This window comes from Alligator sinensis, unplaced genomic scaffold, assembly GCF_000455745.1.
Source record: "Alligator sinensis unplaced genomic scaffold, ASM45574v1 scaffold564_1, whole genome shotgun sequence".
Lineage (NCBI taxonomy): Eukaryota > Metazoa > Chordata > Crocodylia > Alligatoridae > Alligator > Alligator sinensis.
In genome coordinates, this window is record NW_005842328.1 from 1432720 (window position 1) to 1438737 (window position 6018).

The 6018-nt window shown below is 53.3% G+C and overlaps 1 non-coding gene across 1 annotated transcript; it reads right to left on the reverse strand.

The window, feature by feature from the left end:
* Positions 1 to 365: 365 nt before the first annotated feature.
* Positions 366 to 473, reverse strand: TRNAL-CAA. The gene is made up of 2 exons: positions 436 to 473; positions 366 to 411 (listed from the first exon to the last, which is right to left on the reverse strand). It is a non-coding gene; the product is annotated as a tRNA-Leu (tRNA).
* Positions 474 to 6018: the final 5545 nt, after the last annotated feature.

Sequence of the window (6018 nt, forward strand, 5' to 3'; positions counted from 1 at the left end):
AATCCGTCGGGGATCCCGGTGAGGGGGGAGGATGTCCCAGTTCCTGCTCAGAAAAATGGAGGCAAAGAATTTGTTAAAGAGGTTAGCTTTGTCGTCTGCTGTGACCACCAGATTGCCAAGCGTGTCCTGACGAGGCTCCACGTTACCCGGTGCCTTCTTTTTACTCTCTACATATTTAAAAAAAAGATTTCTTGTTATCCTTGATCCGGGTCGCTAGTCCTAGTTCCGTCTCCGGTTTAGCCTTCCTAACAGCCTCCCTACAATCTCGAGCAATAGAGGGGTAGTGCTCCATGGTGATGGCCCCTCCCTGGCATAGGGGGTACACCTCCTTTTTAGCTTAGAGATGTTCCTGGATGAAAAAGGCATGTCAGGAGTGGGATTTGAACCCACGCCTCCATACAGAGACCAGAACACCCAGGAGAGGGAAGACACAGCCTTGAGTCTGGCGCCTTAGACCACTCGGCCACCCTGACATGCATGCAGCTGGCCTTGGTCCTGACCTTCAGGCCAATCACACAGCTCCGTACCTTCCCTGCACCACGTCCTGTGCCACGCAGACGGTGTCCTTCCAGACGGCATACCTTCTGCTGATACAGCTCCTCACTGGGCCCTCCAGCCCCTCGGCCTCTCTCAGCACCACTCGGGACCTTCAGACCCCTTGGATTCTCTCTTGGCCCCACTCACATTGCCAGATCCCTCCGTCTCTCCTCCGGCCCCTCAGACCCCCTGGCTCTCTCGCACAACCACCCGCTGGGCTGTCGGCCCCTCCGTCTTTCGGCCGTCCCCTCTCGTTTTGGTCTCTGTCTTAGACCCTGTTGACTCCTCCCTCTCCCAGCCGCTCTCCAGGCCTTCCTTGGACCCGGTCGGCCCTACGCTGCGCTCTGACCCCTCCCTGGGCTGTACTCTAGGGCTTGGGCCTCCGGCCCCTCCCTCCCTAGGCCTCGCTGTCCGACTCAAGTAGGTTGCAGTCTTTGGGCCAGCCTGATCTCACTCGTCCCTCCCCGGGCTTCCCCTCAACGTCCTACACCCCTCCTGGGCTGCGAACCACAAGGCTGCTTGGCCCCGGCTCCATCTCACATCTCGCTCCTCTATCTCCGGCCCCAGCTCACTCGCACTTCGGACCCCGCACCGGGTCCCCAGGAACCTCCGCCATCGCCTTAGTCCCTACCCAAACCCCCAGATGTTGCAGATGTCGTTCTCCTCGCTGGCATTCAGGACCTGCCACCTTCCTGCTGGAGGTTAAATAACCCGGCAACCTCTCAGGGTGCCAATGGCCTTGTGAGAAGAGCACTTCAGAGCAGGCGTTAGTCTTACCCCTGGCGGAGGAGGAAATGCCGTCAAAACATTGTGGCACCAAAGTCCGCTCCAGGGTAGGTAGGGGAGGGGAGACCAGGCTCTTTAAGTCAAGTCGGGGCAGCCACGATTTTGAGGAAAGACACAGGCGTGGGCAAAAGGAAAGGATCCCAGAGAGGAATCACTCGCTGCAGGTGTTTGACGAACTCTTCTGATTAAAAGTGCTTGTGAAGTGGGCCGACCCCATACTGCACTGGAGTACTAGAGCAAAACCCTCTGGGGAAAACTCTCAGAGCCTCCCACAGATACAGGGCAGGACCCGGCCGATGTGGGGCTCGCAGGGGTCGGCTCGCCCCCGATGGGCACCCAGCAACCAGCTCTGGGCTGCGGATAAAGGATCACAGCTCAGGCTCTCGTAGGGAGCACCACGACCCCTTCATTCCCCCTTGCAATAAACTTGCTTTAATTTAGCATTTGCTGGTGAGTGAGCAGGTTTCTTTAAGCTACAAACCCCAGTTCTCCAGCTTTTTTTACTTTTCCAATTTCTGGGTAGCAGCTGGAGGTAAATGCAAAAAACAGGTGAAACCCCCTGGGGGTCTCTATACCCCCAAGGGGTGGTGCTTGACCTGGAGCAGCTCCGAGAGTTGATCTGATAAAAGATCCCCTCTACCCTCAGAGCAACGCGGCTACAGTCACCAACCCGGCAGTGTCTTTAGCCCGAGTTGTTCATTAAGGAGAATAAATTCATTAAGGAGAATGACTATGTATTGGTATCAATGAGCTTGGAGCAGTGGCAGCAGCGACCCCTGCTGGCGGCCGCGCGGACCCACGGCTGCACTGCCAGCACGCGCCGGCAGGAGGTGCTGCAGAGCGTGCGGTGCAGGTGCAGATGCGCGTACGTTGCACAGCCCCTGGGCATACAGTTATGCTAAAACAAAACACAAACCCCCGTGTCCCACTGTGTTGCCCAGGCTAGGCGGCAGGTAATATTCACAGGTGCGGTCCCACTACTGATCGGCACGGGAGTTTTGACCTGCTCCGTCTCCTACCTGGACTGGTTCACCCCTGCTTAGGCAACCTGGTGACCCCCGGCTCCCCCAGGATCGCCATATTGATGCCAAGCTTAGTGAGGACACCCGATCGGCATAGCCCAGGGGCTCTGGTGGGAGCAGAATGTTGTTGGGTTGGACTTTGTCTAGTGACCCAGGAGTCCAGCTCCATGCGCCCGTGCACCTGGTTCTATGCATTTGCTTGCCTGTCTGGTTCTGTGTGTCTGCGTGTGCACACACATCTGGTTCCGGATGTGTGCGCATGTGTCTTTTCTGGGTGTGTTCTGGTTGTGCTTGTGCACGTGGTTCTGTGTGCAGGTGTCTGGTCCTCTCTCCTCTTTCTCTTCTCTCTCTCTCATTGCAACATGCTTAATAAAAAAGGAAGGAATACACAACAGCAAAGGCAACATTTATGATTATTAAATATACTAATATGCAGTGCATCCTGCCATGTACCCTGTCCCCCCCCCTCCCCATTTTGTTTTTCTGGCACTCCAGCCAAAAAACATTGCCTACCCCTGGAGTAGTAGAACTGCTCAAACAGAGATGTCAGAATGGATCAGTTAAATTTTGCATCAATTACTATCATCACGTTTTCAAGCAAATAGCAAATACTTGCCCTATTTTAACATTTCAGTGTCAAAGGTAACAAGTGCAGACTCCTGAAGTCCAAGGCTGCTGTCTGGCTGCAGCCCTTTGACACCCTGCGCTGGATGCTGAATTCCAGTAGGCGATGATCGCTGTCGCCAGCACCTGCAGTCCCCTCACCAGGTCATCGCCTGTGGCCAGGACCAGGCCCAACAAGGCATTCCCCCTGGTGGGACCGTGCACCTCCTGGGTTAGGTGGAAGTCCTGCAACTCAGCTAGGAACCTATGTGAGGGGTCAGACCAGGCTGACTGCCCTCCCAGCAAATGTCCAGGTAGTTTAGGTCACCCATGATGACCATGTCCCTTGACTTAACTGCCTCCACAAGCTGCTCTGAGAATTCCTGGTCCAGCTCTTCCCCCTGGGTGGGTGGTCAATAGTAGACACCCACCATTAAGTCCCTTTTTCCCACCTTGTATTCTGACCCAGAGCACTTCAGTCTCCCCCTCCTCTGACCCCGTGCTGTTTGTTGAGGATGTGTATTGCTTTTTGACATCTATTGCTCAGGTGCTACGTGTGCATCTATCTCGCAGACAGCACTGCAGCCTGCAGATAACCCAGTTCACTCAGAGTACTAGAAACTATCTAGCCACAGCAACCCAAAGGTCAGCACAGGCTAATGTATTCTGCAAAAACAGCAAGCCTAACCCAAGTTCTGGGCTGATTGCTCTAGTGCCCAAGCAACTTCACCTAAAAAAAGCCAAAAACTTACCTGACAGGTGAAATACTGTATTCACCAAGGTGGTTTTCTTACTGGCAGGGAGTAGTACCCTGATGGAGGTAATGCATAGTTAGCCTCCCACTTTCACTTCCAGTAGCTGGATTTTATGGAAATAGCAAATTCCTCCCTAGCTTGCTCCCATGGGCATACAGCTGAAGGCAAGCAGGCGAAACTCAGGGGCATCCGAACCCCAGGCCTCTGGGCTTGGGTCTGCATGCAGGATGCCTGCCAAAGGATTTGGAAGTATCTAAAGCCCCAGGTAGGGGTGGAGGATGCTTGCAGATAGCTGGGCCATATGAGGTTCTTGAATGATTCACATGGATTTGGAATTGATTTGGGACATGAAAATTCTCCCTTAAAAACAAAACAAAACAAAACTTCACTTAAAACTACCCTGGATGACTCCACACTCAGCTCTCATCTACCCTCATTAAAGGGTTCCCTAGATGCCAGAACTGCTTCAAGGCCACACAACCCAACATGCTTTTAACTTACTAGTGTAGAACAGAACAATGTATACAGGTTTCCCTCATCAACCTCAGGGGGTAGGTTCTGGAAAGTTCCCGTGGTTGGCAAAACTAAAAGCTTATGGGGAAAAATGTGGTCAGGGACTTGAATACTGTATACAGTATAAATGTATAAAAATCATTTTTACTTGCCTTTAATACACAGGGGTGGGCATTAGGGTTTGGGTGTACTCTTAGGGGTACTTAAGCAAGGTTATTTAAAGGCTTAGATCTCTACTTCCAGTTGTTTCAGGCCTGTGAACACTTCTTATAGGCATACCACCCTACGAGTCAGAATAACATGGCTAAAATTAAATAGAAGCTGTAGTGTAAACCTGGCTCTTTGGTTGCAGCCATGATGGCCTAAGGACACGGTCAGGCAAGGTTCTTTGAGTAGATGCGAGATCTTTTATTAGACCGAGTAGCTGGAAAGAAAGAAGTTCTTGGTCAGCTTCTGGGCGCAGTCGCCCTTCTTTGGGCACAGCGAGGAGTCTCTGCGGGTCTGAGACTCTGAGGAACAAGAGAAGCTAAAAAAAAGTGTGACAGCGAGATCCAGGCTTGCCCTGACATGAGAGATTTTTATATTGGTCAACATTAGCCAAGGCCCCACTCATGACACCGGCTGCTGAAATTTGTAGGCACCCAACTCGGACCTCAACATGTCGCCGCGCTCTCACACCCACCCCACCAAGCAAGGAGTCGGGTGTTGGGAGCAGCAAGCGGAGCCACGCTGCACAACGCGGCGCAGCCAGGAACCCAGTGGCCGCTCCCAGGGGATGGCTTGCCTCGCTGCTATACGCTTGAATTTAAAGTGTGGAAAAAAATAAATAAAAAAAAATAAAAATCACACAATAGCACACCTCGAATGCTACTGGTGAAGCCCCTTCTGACCCTAGCATCTACAAGTCTGCTCCCTTGCCCCAAATGAGCCGTTTCTAATTTGATACGCAATTATTCAGCAAGTCCAACACTCAGGGCTGCTGCACCGAAACCCCAAATGGATGTGCTCGACTACCTGCCTTTCTGCAGCGACAGACTCGTAGGTTGTGGAGTCGGAAGGGACCCAATGGATCGTCGTGTCCGAGCCCCCGCCCCTGGCAGGAAGAAAGAGGTCAGACGACCCCAGCCAAGCCTCCTCTTGAAGGCCTCAAGTTGGGGGACAGCAACACCTCTCTCGGCAGCCTGTTCTTACTGCGGAAAATTTCTTCCATGTCTAACCTGAATCTACTGTCCGCTCATTCACGCCTGTTATTCCTAGTTACTCCTAGGGGTGACCTGGTAAGCAGCGCATCCCCAGCTCCCTGTTGTCTGCCCTTAATAAACTCATAGCAGATAGACAGCCATCTGCTTTGGCTACGAGCGGGCGGCGAGAGAGCGGGCGCTCCCTTCAGCTGTACGGAGCCGTTTCGGGGGGCTCAGAAGGCAATGTCTGTTCCCTGTCACCCCAGGGCCGGATGCGAGCACGAGCTGCCCCCCCCCGCACTTGCACCGAATGCGTCTCTGCGCGACACCCGTGTAAGCAGGAGCTTCTCTCTCTTTTTTTTTTTTTTTATACACATACTTAAGACGAAGCGAGACACAGGAGGCAAACCCGAGCGCTCCCCGTGTGGGCCGAGGGGCTGCCGAGCTGCATTCAAGCACCCAGAGCCAACGAAAGATTGGGTTGTCGTCAGGCCTTTATTTGACGTAGAAAACATAGCAGTGAAGTCTTGGCGGCTCGCAGTGTGGCGCCGACGGCCGGGTCAGCGAAACGGCATCTTGTCCGCAGCCTTTAGTCCAGCTGGAAGGAGGAGGGCGCAGGCC